Source organism: Halichoerus grypus, chromosome 15 (genome assembly GCF_964656455.1).
Source record: "Halichoerus grypus chromosome 15, mHalGry1.hap1.1, whole genome shotgun sequence".
NCBI classification, from domain to species: domain Eukaryota; kingdom Metazoa; phylum Chordata; class Mammalia; order Carnivora; family Phocidae; genus Halichoerus; species Halichoerus grypus.
In genome coordinates, this window is record NC_135726.1 from 37,536,221 (window position 1) to 37,549,420 (window position 13,200).

A 13,200-nucleotide genomic window follows, 5' to 3' on the forward strand; every position below is an offset into this window, starting at 1 on the left:
CATGCAAAATAGGGCTGCAGTGCTGGCTTGAGGAAACACATGGAGAGTCGTGTCCTGCCTTTTGCTGGGGCCTGAGTCTCACTCGCAAAAAGCTTTGGACTCCCTTGCAGTGCTCTCACGCACGCACACAACATACTGCTTCCACCTTCAGGAGCGGGTATTTTAGCTGAAGCACGGATTCTCTGCCACTTTTTCTTTCCAGTTAGTTGGTTGTCTTTAAGCCTGCACACACACTCGGGGCAACGGTACTAGCCCCATAACCATCATGTGAATTGAGAGCTGCCTTCTGTACCGGCCTGTCTCTTCCCCGATTCATGAAATGGAAACCGTCCCCAGGCTCTCTTCCACAATACACCCTAACCTGCTTCCTCCTTCAGAGAGGTCGAAGGTAGCTAAAGCACGGTTTCTCTACACTGTTGTTTCTTCGAGTTAAAACGCTAGCTATTAGACTTCATGCAAAAGTGGGGCTGCAGTGCTAGCTTGATGAAGCACATGGAGATTCATGTCCTGCCTTTTGCTAGGGCCTGAGTCTCACTCGCAAAAAGCTTTGGACTCCCTTGCAGTGCTCTCACGCACGCACACAACATACTGCTTCCACCTTCAGGAGCGGGTATTTTAGCTGAAGCACGGATTCTCTGCCAAGTTTTTCTTTCCAGTTAGGTGGTTTCCTTTCAGCCTGCACACACACACGGGACAACGGTTCGAGCCCCATAACCATCATGTGAGTTGAGAGCTACCTTCTGTACCGGCCTCTCTCTCCCCCGATTACATGAAATGGAAACCGTCCCCAGGCTCTCTTCCACAATACACCCTAACCTGCTTCCTCCTTCAGAGAGGTCGAAGGTAGCAAAAGCACGGTTTCTCTACAGTGTTGTTTCTTCGAGTTAAAACGCTAGATATTAGACTTCATGCAAAAGTGGGGCTTCAGTGCTAGCTTGATGGAACACATGGGGAGTCTTGCCGTCATTTTGCTGGGGCCTAAGCCTCACTCGCAAAAAGCTTTGGACTCCCTTGCAGTGCTCTCACGTATGCATACAAGAACCTGCTTCCACCTCCAGGAACGGGAAGCACGGATTCTCTGCCACTTTTTTCTTTCCAGGTAGGTGGTTGTCTTTAAGCCTGCACTCGCACAGGGGACAACGGTACTAGCCCCATAACCATCAAGTGAGTTGAGCGCTGCTTTCTGTACAGGCCTGTCTCTCCCCCGATTTCATGGAATGGAAACCGCCCCAGGCTCTTTTCCACAATACACCCTAACCTGCTTCCTCCTTCAGAGAGGTCGAAGGTAGCTAAAGCACGGTTTCTCTACACTGTTGTTTCTTCGAGTTAAAACGCTAGCTTTTAGACTTCATGCAAACGTAGGGCTGCAGTGCCAGCTTGATGAAACACATGGAGAGTCGTGTCCTGCCTTTTGCTGGGGCCTGAGTCTCACTCGCAAAAAGCTTTGGACTCCCTTGCAGTGCTCTCACGCACGCACACAACATACTGCTTCCACTTTCAGGAGCGGGTATTTTAGCTGAAGCACGGATTCTCTGCCAAGTTTTTCTTTCCAGTTAGGTGGTTGTCTTTTAGCCTGCACACACACACGGGACAACGGTTCGAGCCCCATAACCATCATGTGATTTGAGAGCTACCCTCTGTACCGGCCTCTCTATCCCCCGATTTCCTGGAATGGAAACCGCCCCAGGCCCTTTTCCACAATACACCCTAACCTGCTTCCTCCATCAGCGATGTCGAAGGTAGCTAAAGCACGGTTTCTCTACAGTGTTGTTTCTACGAGTTAAAACTCTAGCTATTAGACTTCATGCAAAATGGGGCTTTAGTGCTAGCTTGATGGTACACATGGGGTGTCGTGTCCTGCCTTTTGCTGGGGCCTGATTCTCACTCGCAAAAAGCTTTGGACTCCCTTGCAGTGCTCTCACGCACGCACACAACATACTGCTTCCACCTTCTGGAGCAGGTATTTACCTGAATCAGGGATTCTCTGCCACTTTTTTCTTTCCAGTTAGGTGGTTGTCTTTAAGGCTACACACACACTCGGAGCAACGGTACTAGCCCCATAACCCTCAAGTGAGTTGAGCGCTGCTTTCTGTACAGGCCTGTCTCTCCCCCGATTTCATGGAATGGAAACCGCCCCAGGCTCTTTTCCACAATACACCCTAACCTGCTTCCTCCTTCAGAGAGGTCGAAGGTAGCTAAAGCATGTTTTCTCTACACTGTTGTTTCTTCGAGTTAAAACGCTAGCTTTTAGACTTCATGCAAAAGTAGGGCTGCAGTGCCAGCTTGATGAAACACATGGAGAGTCGTGTCCTGCCTTTTGCTGGGGCCTGAGTGTCACTCGCAAAAAGCTTTGGACTCCCTTGCAGTGCTCTCACGTATGCATACAAGAAACTGCTTCCACCTCCAGGAACGGGTATTTTAGCTGAAGCACGGATTCTCTGCCACTTTTTTCTTTCCAGGTAGGTGGTTGTCTTTAAGCCTGCACTCACTCAGGGGACAACGGTACTAGCCCCATAACCATCAAGTGAGTTGAGAGCTGCTTCCTGTACAGGCCTGTCTCTCCCCCGATTTCATGGAATGGAAACCGCCCCAGGCTCTTTTCCACAATACACCCTAACCTGCTTCCTCCTTCAGAGAGGTCGAAGGTAGCTAAAGCACGGTTTCTCTACACTGCTGTTTCTTCGAGTTAAAACGCTAGCTTTTAGACTTCATGCAAACGTAGGGCTGCATTGCCAGCTTGATGAAACACATGGAGAGTCGTGTCCTGCCTTTTGCTGGGGCCTGAGTCTCACTCGCAAAAAGCTTTGGACTCCCTTGCAGTGCTCTCACGCACGCACACAACATACTGCTTCCACCTTCAGGAGCGGGTATTTTAGCTGAAGCACGGATTCTCTGCCACTTTTTTTTTCCAGTTAGGTGGTTGTCTTTAAGCGTGCACACACACTCGGGGCAACGGTACTAGCCCCATAACCATCATGTGAATTGAGAGCTGCCTTCTGTACCGGCCTGTCTCTTCCCCGATTCATGAAATGGAAACCGTCCCCAGGCTCTCTTCCACAATACACCCTAACCTGCTTCCTCCTTCAGAGAGGTCGAAGGTAGCTAAAGCACGGTTTCTCTACACTGTTGTTTCTTCGAGTTAAAACGCTAGCTATTAGACTCCATGCAAAAGTGGGGCTGCAGTGCTAGCTTGATGAAACACATGGAGAATCATGTCCTGCCTTTTGCTAGGGCCTGAGTCTCACGCGCAAAACCTTTGGACTCCCTTGCAGTGCTCTCACGCACGCACACCACATACTGCTTCCACCTTCTGGAGCGGGCATTTTAGCTGAAGCAGGGATTCTCTGCCACTTTTTTCTTTCCAGTTAGGTGGTTGTCTTTAAGGCTACACACACACTCGGAGCAACGGTACTAGCCCCATAACCATCAAGTGAGTTGAGCGCTGCTTTCTGTACAGGCCTGTCTCTCCCCCGATTTCATGGAATGGAAACCGCCCCAGGCTGTTTTCCACAATACACTCTAACCTGCTTCCTCCTTCAGAGAGGTCGAAGGTAGCTAAAGCACGGTTTCTCTACACTGTTGTTTCTTCGAGTTAAAACGCTAGCTTTTAGACTTCATGCAATAGTAGGGCTGCAGTGCCAGCTTGATGAAACACATGGAGAGTCGTGTCCTGCCTTTTGCTCGGCCTGAGTCTCACTCGCAAAAAGCTTTGGACTCCCTTGCACTGCTCTCACGTATGCATACAGGAAACTGCTTCCACCTCCAGGAACGGGTATTTTATCTTAAGCACAGATTCTCTGCCACTTTTTTCTTTCCAGGTAGGTGGTTGTCTTTAAGCCTGCACACACACTCGGGGCAACGGTACTACCCCATAACCATGATGTGAGTTGAGAGCTGCCTTCTGTACCGGCCTGTCTCTCCCCCGATTTCATGAAATGGAAACCGTCCCCAGGCTCTCTTCCACAATACACCCTACCCTGCTTCCTCCTTCAGAGAGGTCGAAGGTAGCTAAAGCATGGTTTCCCTACACTGTTGTTTCTTCAACTTAAAACGCTAGGTTTTGGACTTCATGCAAAAGTAGGGCTGCAGTGCTGGCTTGATGAAACACATGGAGAGTCGTGTCCTGCCTTTTGCTGGGGCCTGAGTCTCACTCGCGAAAAGCTTTGGACTCCCTTGCAGTGCTCTCATGCACGCACACAACACACTGCTTCCACCTTCAGGAGCGGGTATTTTAGCTGAAGCACGGATTCTCTGCCACTTTTTCTTTCAAGTTAGGTGGTTGTCTTTAAGGCTGCACACACACTCGGGGCAACAGTACTAGCCCCATAACTATTAATCAAGTGAGTTGAGCGCTGCTTTCTGTACAGGCCTGTCTCTCCCCCGATTTCATGGAATGGAAACCGCCCCAGGCTCTTTTCCACAATACACCCTAACCTGCTTCCTCCTTCAGAGAGGTCGAAGGTAGCTAAAGCACGGTTTCTCTACACTGTTGTTTCTTCGAGTTAAAACGCTAGGTTTTAGACTTCATGCAAAATAGGGCTGCAGTGCTGGCTTGAGGAAACACATGGAGAGTCGTGTCCTGCCTTTTGCTGGGGCCTGAGTCTCACTCGCAAAAAGCTTTGGACTCCCTTGCAGTGCTCTCACGCACGCACACAACATACTGCTTCCACCTTCAGGAGCGGGTATTTTAGCTGAAGCACGGATTCTCTGCTATTTTTTTTCCAGTTAGGTGGTTGTCTTTAAGCGTGCACACACACTCGGGGCAACGGTACTAGCCCCATAACCATCATGTGAATTGAGAGCTACCTTCTGTACCGGCCTGTCTCTTCCCCGATTCATGAAATGGAAACCGTCCCCAGGCTCTCTTCCACAATACACCCTAACCTGCTTCCTCCTTCAGAGAGGTCGAAGGTAGCTAAAGCACGGTTTCTCTACACTGTTGTTTCTTCGAGTTAAAACGCTAGCTATTAGACTTCATGCAAAAGTGGGGCTGCAGTGCTAGCTTGATGAAACACATGGAGATTCATGTCCTGCCTTTTGCTAGGGCCTGAGTCTCACTCGCAAAAAGCTTTGGACTCCCTTGCAGTGCTCTCACGCATGCACACAACATACTGCTTCCACCTTCAGGAGCGGGTATTTTAGCTGAAGCACGGATTCTCTGCCAAGTTTTTCTTTCCAGTTAGGTGGTTGTCTTTTAGCCTGCACACACACACGGGACAACGGTTCGAGCCCCATAACCATCATGTGATTTGAGAGCTACCCTCTGTACCGGCCTCTCTATCCCCCGATTTCCTGGAATGGAAACCGCCCCAGGCCCTTTTCCACAATACACCCTAACCTGCTTCCTCCATCAGAGAGGTCGAAGGTAGCTAAAGCACGGTTTCTCTACAGTGTTTTTTCTACGAGTTAAAACTCTAGCTATTAGACTTCATGCAAAATGGGGCTTTAGTGCTAGCTTGATGGAACACATGGGGTGTCGTGTCCTGCCTTTTGCTGGGGCCTGATTCTCACTCGCAAAAAGCTTTGGACTCCCTTGCAGTGCTCTCACGCACGCACACAACATACTGCTTCCACCTTCTGGAGCAGGTATTTACCTGAATCAGGGATTCTCTGCCACCTTTTTCTTTCCAGTTAGGGGGTTGTCTTTAAGGCTACACACGCACTCGGAGCAACGGTACTAGCCCCATAACCATCAAGTGAGTTGAGCGCTGCTTTCTGTACAGGCCTGTCTCTCCCCCGATTTCATGGAATGGAAACCGCCCCAGGCTCTTTTCCACAATACACCCTAACCTGCTTCCTCCTTCAGAGAGGTCGAAGGTAGCTAAAGCATGGTTTCTCTACACTGTTGTTTCTTCGAGTTAAAACGCTAGCTTTTAGACTTCATGCAAAAGTAGGGCTGCAGTGCCAGCTTGATGAAACACATGGAGAGTCGTGTCCTGCCTTTTGCTGGGGCCTGAGTGTCACTCGCAAAAAGCTTTGGGCTCCCTTGCAGTGCTCTCACGTATGCATACAAGAACCTGCTTCCACCTCCAGGAACGGGAAGCACGGATTCTCTGCCACTTTTTTCTTTCCAGGTAGGTGGTTGTCTTTAAGCCTGCACTCGCACAGGGGACAACGGTACTAGCCCCATAACCATCAAGTGAGTTGAGCGCTGCTTTCTGTACAGGCCTGTCTCTCCCCCGATTTCATGGAATGGAAACCGCCCCAGGCTCTTTTCCACAATACACCCTAACCTGCTTCCTCCTTCAGAGAGGTCGAAGGTAGCTAAAGCACGGTTTCTCTACACTGTTGTTTCTTCGAGTTAAAACGCTAGCTTTTAGACTTCATGCAAACGTAGGGCTGCAGTGCCAGCTTGATGAAACACATGGAGAGTCGTGTCCTGCCTTTTGCTGGGGCCTGAGTCTCACTCGCAAAAAGCTTTGGACTCCCTTGCAGTGCTCTCACGCACGCACACAACATACTGCTTCCACTTTCAGGAGCGGGTATTTTAGCTGAAGCACGGATTCTCTGCCAAGTTTTTCTTTCCAGTTAGGTGGTTGTCTTTAAGGCTACACACACACTCGGAGCAACGGTACTAGCCCCATAACCATCAAGTGAGTTGAGCGCTGCTTTCTGTACAGGCCTGTCTCTCCCCCGATTTCATGGAATGGAAACCGCCCCAGGCTCTTTTCCACAATACACCCTAACCTGCTTCCTCCTTCAGAGAGGTCGAAGGTAGCTAAAGCACGGTTTCTCTACACTGTTGTTTCTTCGAGTTAAAACGCTAGCTTTTAGACTTCATGCAATAGTAGGGCTGCAGTGCCAGCTTGATGAAACACATGGAGAGTCGTGTCCTGCCTTTTGCTCGGCCTGAGTCTCACTCGCAAAAAGCTTTGGACTCCCTTGCACTGCTCTCACGTATGCATACAAGAAACTGCTTCCACCTCCAGGAACGGGTATTTTATCTTAAGCACAGATTCTCTGCCACTTTTTTCTTTCCAGGTAGGTGGTTGTCTTTAAGCCTGCACACACACTCGGGGCAACGGTACTACCCCATAACCATGATGTGAGTTGAGAGCTGCCTTCTGTACCGGCCTGTCTCTCCCCCGATTTCATGAAATGGAAACCGTCCCCAGGCTCTCTTCCACAATACACCCTACCCTGCTTCCTCCTTCAGAGAGGTCGAAGGTAGCTAAAGCATGGTTTCCCTACACTGTTGTTTCTTCAACTTAAAACGCTAGGTTTTGGACTTCATGCAAAAGTAGGGCTGCAGTGCTGGCTTGATGAAACACATGGAGAGTCGTGTCCTGCCTTTTGCTGGGGCCTGAGTCTCACTCGCGAAAAGCTTTGGACTCCCTTGCAGTGCTCTCATGCACGCACACAACACACTGCTTCCACCTTCAGGAGCGGGTATTTTAGCTGAAGCACGGATTCTCTGCCACTTTTTCTTTCAAGTTAGGTGGTTGTCTTTAAGGCTGCACACACACTCGGGGCAACAGTACTAGCCCCATAACTATTAATCAAGTGAGTTGAGCGCTGCTTTCTGTACAGGCCTGTCTCTCCCCCGATTTCATGGAATGGAAACCGCCCCAGGCTCTTTTCCACAATACACCCTAACCTGCTTCCTCCTTCAGAGAGGTCGAAGGTAGCTAAAGCACGGTTTCTCTACACTGTTGTTTCTTCGAGTTAAAACGCTAGCTTTTAGACTTCATGCAATAGTAGGGCTGCAGTGCCAGCTTGATGAAACACATGGAGAGTCGTGTCCTGCCTTTTGCTCGGCCTGAGGCTCACTCGCAAAAAGCTTTGGACTCCCTTGCAGTGCTCTCACGCACGCACACAACATACTGCTTCCACTTTCAGGAGCGGGTATTTTAGCTGAAGCACAGATTCTCTGCCACTTTTTTCTTTCCAGGTAGGTGGTTGTCTTTAAGCCTGCACTCACACAGGGGACAACGGTACTACCCCATAACCATGATGTGAGTTGAGAGCTGCCTTCTGTACCGGCCAGTCTCTCCCCCGATTTCATGAAATGGAAACCGTCCCCAGGCTCTCTTCCACAATACACCCTACCCTGCTTCCTCCTTCAGAGAGGTCTAAGGTAGCTAAAGCACGGTTTCCCTACACGGTTGTTTCTTCAACTTAAAACGCTAGGTTTTGGACTTCATGCAAAAGTAGGGCTGCAGTGCTGGCTTGATGAAACACATGGAGAGGCGTGTCCTGCCTTTTGCTGGGGCCTGAGTCTCACTCGCAAAAAGCTTTGGACTCCCTTGCAGTGCTCTCACGCACGCACACAACACACTGCTTCCACCTTCAGGAGCGGGTATTTTAGCTGAAGCACAGATTCTCTGCCACTTTTTCTTTCAAGTTAGGTGGTTGTCTTTAAGGCTGCACACACACTCGGGGCAACAGTACTAGCCCCATAACTATCAAGTGAGTTGAGCGCTGCTTTCTGTACAGGCCTGTCTCTCCCCCGATTTCATGGAATGGAAACCGCCCCAGGCTCTTTTCCACAATACACCCTAACCTGCTTCCTCCTTCAGAGAGGTCGAAGGTAGCTAAAGCACGGTTTCCCTACTCTGTTGTTTCTTCGAGTTAAAACGCTAGGTTTTACACTTCATGCAAAATAGGGCTGCAGTGCTGGCTTGAGGAAACACATGGAGAGTCGTGTCCTGCCTTTTGCTGGGGCCTGAGTCTCACTCGCAAAAAGCTTTGGACTCCCTTGCAGTGCTCTCACGCACGCACACAACATACTGCTTCCACCTTCAGGAGCGGGTATTTTAGCTGAAGCACGGATTCTCTGCCACTTTTTCTTTCCAGTTAGTTGGTTGTCTTTAAGCCTGCACACACACTCGGGGCAACGGTACTAGCCCCATAACCATCATGTGAATTGAGAGGTGCCTTCTGTACCGGCCTGTCTCTTCCCCGATTCATGAAATGGAAACCGTCCCCAGGCTCTCTTCCACAATACACCCTAACCTGCTTCCTCCTTCAGAGAGGTCGAAGGTAGCTAAAGCACGGTTTCTCTACACTGTTGTTTCTTCGAGTTAAAACGCTAGCTATTAGACTTCATGCAAAAGTGGGTCTGCAGTGCTAGCTTGATGAAGCACATGGAGATTCATGTCCTGCCTTTTGCTAGGGCCTGAGTCTCACTCGCAAAAAGCTTTGGACTCCCTTGCAGTGCTCTCACGCACCCACACAACATACTGCTTCCACCTTCAGGAGCGGGTATTTTAGCTGAAGCACGGATTCTCTGCCAAGTTTTTCTTTCCAATTAGGTGTTTTTCTTTCAGCCTGCACACACACACGGGACAACGGTTCGAGCCCCATAACCATCATGTGAGTTGAGAGCTACCTTCTGTACCGGCCTCTCTCTCCCCCGATTTCATGAAATGGAAACCGTCCCCAGGCTCTCTTCCACAATACACCCTAACCTGCTTCCTCCTTCAGAGAGGTCGAAGGTAGCTAAAGCACGGTTTCTCTACAGTGTTGTTTCTTCGAGTTAAAACGCTAGATATTAGACTTCATGCAAAAGTGGGGCTTCAGTGCTAGCTTGATGGAACACATGGGGAGTCGTGCCGTCATTTTGCTGGGGCCTGAGTCTCACTCGCAAAAAGCTTTGGACTCCCTTGCAGTGCTCTCACGTATGCATACAAGAACCTGCTTCCACCTCCAGGAACGGGAAGCACGGATTCTCTGCCACTTTTTTCTTTCCAGGTAGGTGGTTGTCTTTAAGCCTGCACTCACACAGGGGACAACGGTACTAGCCCCATAACCATCAAGTGAGTTGAGCGCTGCTTTCTGTACAGGCCTGTCTCTCCCCCGATTTCATGGAATGGAAACCGCCCCAGGCTCTTTTCCACAATACACCCTAACCTGCTTCCTCCTTCAGAGAGGTCGAAGGTAGCTAAAGCCCGGTTTCCCTACACTGTTGTTTCTTCAACTTAAAACGCTAGGTTTTGGACTTCATGCAAAAGTAGGGCTGCAGTGCTGGCTTGATGAAACACATGGAGAGTCGTGTCCTGCCTTTTCCTGGGGCCTGAGTCTCACTCGCTTTGGACTCCCTTACACTGCTCTCACGCACGCACACAACACACTGCTTCCACCTTCAGGAGCGGGTATTTTAGCTGAAGCACGGATTCTCTGCCACTTTTTCTTTCAAGTTAGGTGGTTGTCTTTAAGGCTGCACACACACTCGGGGCAACAGTACTAGCCCCATAACTATCAAGTGAGTTGAGCGCTGCTTTCTGTACAGGCCTGTCTCTCCCCCGATTTCATGGAATGGAAACCGCCCCAGGCTCTTTTCAACAATACACCCTAACCTGCTTCCTCCTTCAGAGAGGTCGAAGGTAGCTAAAGCACGGTTTCTCTACACTGTTGTTTCTTCGAGTTAAAACGCTAGGTTTTAGACTTCATGCAAAATAGGGCTGCAGTGCTAGCTTGATGAAACACTTGGAGAGTCGTGTCCTGCCTTTTGCTGGGGCCTGAGTCGCACTCGCAAAAAGCTTTGGACTCCCTTGCAGTGCTCTCACGCACGCACACAACATACTGCTTCCACCTTCAGGAGCGGGTATTTTAGCTGAAGCACGGATTCTCTGCCACTTTTTCTTTCCAGTTAGTTGGTTGTCTTTAAGCCTGCACACACACTCGGGGCAACGGTACTAGCCCCATAACCATCATGTGAATTGAGAGCTGCCTTCTGTACCGGCCTGTCTCTTCCCTGATTCATGAAATGGAAACCGTCCCCAGGCTCTCTTCCACAATACACCCTAACCTGCTTCCTCCTTCAGAGAGGTCGAAGGTAGCTAAAGCACGGTTTCTCTACACTGTTGTTTCTTCGAGTTAAAACGCTAGCTATTAGACTTCATGCAAAAGTGGGGCTGCAGTGCTAGCTTGATGAAGCACATGGAGATTCATGTCCTGCCTTTTGCTAGGGCCTGAGTCTCACTCGCAAAAAGCTTTGGACTCCCTTGCAGTGCTCTCACGCCCGCACACAACATACTGCTTCCACTTTCAGGAGCGGGTATTTTAGCTGAAGCACAGATTCTCTGCCACTTTTTTCTTTCCAGGTAGGTGGTTGTCTTTAAGCCTGCACTCACACAGGGGACAACGGTACTACCCCATAACCATGATGTGAGTTGAGAGCTGCCTTCTGTACCGGCCTGTCTCTCCCCCGATTTCATGAAATGGAAACCGTCCCCAGGCTCTCTTCCACAATACACCCTACCCTGCTTCCTCCTTCAGAGAGGTCGAAGGTAGCTAAAGCACGGTTTCCCTACACTGTTGTTTCTTCAACTTAAAACGCTAGGTTTTGGACATCATGCAAAAGTAGGGCTGCAGTGCTGGCTTGATGAAACACATGGAGAGGCGTGTCCTGCCTTTTGCTGGGGCCTGAGTCTCACTCGCAAAAAGCTTTGGACTCCCTTGCAGTGCTCTCACGCACGCACACAACACACTGCTTCCACCTTCAGGAGCGGGTATTTTAGCTGAAGCACGGATTCTCTGCCACTTTTTCTTTCAAGTTAGGTGGTTGTCTTTAAGGCTGCACACACACTCGGGGCAACAGTACTAGCCCCATAACTATCAAGTGAGTTGAGCGCTGCTTTCTGTACAGGCCTGTCTCTCCCCCGATTTCATGGAATGGAAACCGCCCCAGGCTCTTTTCCACAATACACCCTAACCTGCTTCCTCCTTCAAGAGATCGAAGGTAGCTAAAGCACGGTTTCTCTACTCTGTTGTTTCTTCGAGTTAAAACGCTAGGTTTTACACTTCATGCAAAATAGGGCTGCAGTGCTGGCTTGAGGAAACACATGGAGAGTCGTGTCCTGCCTTTTGCTGGGGCCTGAGTCTCACTCGCAAAAAGCTTTGGACTCCCTTGCAGTGCTCTCACGCACGCACACAACATACTGCTTCCACCTTCAGGAGCGGGTATTTTAGCCGAATCACGGATTCTCTGCCAAGTTTTTCTTTCCAGTTAGGTGGTTGTCTTTTACCCTGCACACACACACGGGACAACGGTTCGAACCCCATAACCATCATGTGATTTGAGAGCTACCTTCTGTACCGGCCTCTCTATCCCCCGATTTCATGGAATGGAAACCGCCCCAGGCTCTCTTCCACAATACACCCTAACCTGCTTCCTCGTTCAGAGAGGTCGAAGGTAGCTAAAGCACGGTTTCTCTACACTGTTGTTTCTTCGAGTTAAAACGCTAGCTATTAGACTTCATGCAAAAGTGGGGCTTTAGTGCTAGCTTGATGAAACACATGGAGATTCATGTCCTGCCTTTTGCTAGGGCCTGAGTCTCACTCGCAAAAAGCTTTGGACTCCCTTGCAGTGCTCTCACGCACGCACACAACATACTGCTTCCACCTTCTGGAGCAGGTATTTACCTGAAGATGGGATTCTCTGCCACTTTTTTCTTTCCAGTTAGGTGGTTGTCTTTAAGGCTACACACACACTCGGGGCAACGGTACTAGCCCCATAACCATCAAGTGAGTTGAGCGCTGCTTTCTGTACAGGCCTGTCTCTCCCCCGATTTCATGGAATGGAAACCGCCCCAGGCTCTATTCCACAATACAGCCTAACCTGCTTCCTCCTTCAGAGAGGTCGAAGGTAGCTAAAGCACGGTTTCTCTACAGTGTTGTTTCTACGAGTTAAAACTCTAGCTATTAGACTTCATGCAAAAGTGGGGCTTTAGTGCTAGCTTGATGGAACACATGGGGGTCGTGTCCTGCCTTTTGCTGGGGCTTGATTCTCACTCGCAAAAAGCTTTGGACTCCCTTGCAGTGCTCTCACACACGCACACAACATACTGCTTCCACCTTCAGGAGCGGGTATTTTAGCTGAAGCACGGATTCTCTGCCAAGTTTTTCTTTCCAGTTAGGTGGTTGTCTTTTAGCCTGCACACACACACGGGACAACGGTTCGAGCCCCATAACCATCATGTGATTTGAGAGCTACCTTCTGTACCGGCCTCTCTATCCCCCGATTTCATGAAATGGAAACCGTCCCCAGGCTCTCTTCCAAAATACACCCTACCCTGCTTCCTCCTTCAGAATGGTCGAGGGTAGCTAAAGCACGGTTTCCCTACACTGTTGTTTCTTCAACTTAAAACGCTAGGTTTTGGACTTCATGCAAAAGTAGGGCTGCATTGCTGGCTTGATGAAACACATGGAGAGTAGTGTCCTGCCTTTTGCTGGGGCCTGAGTCTCACTCGCAAAAAG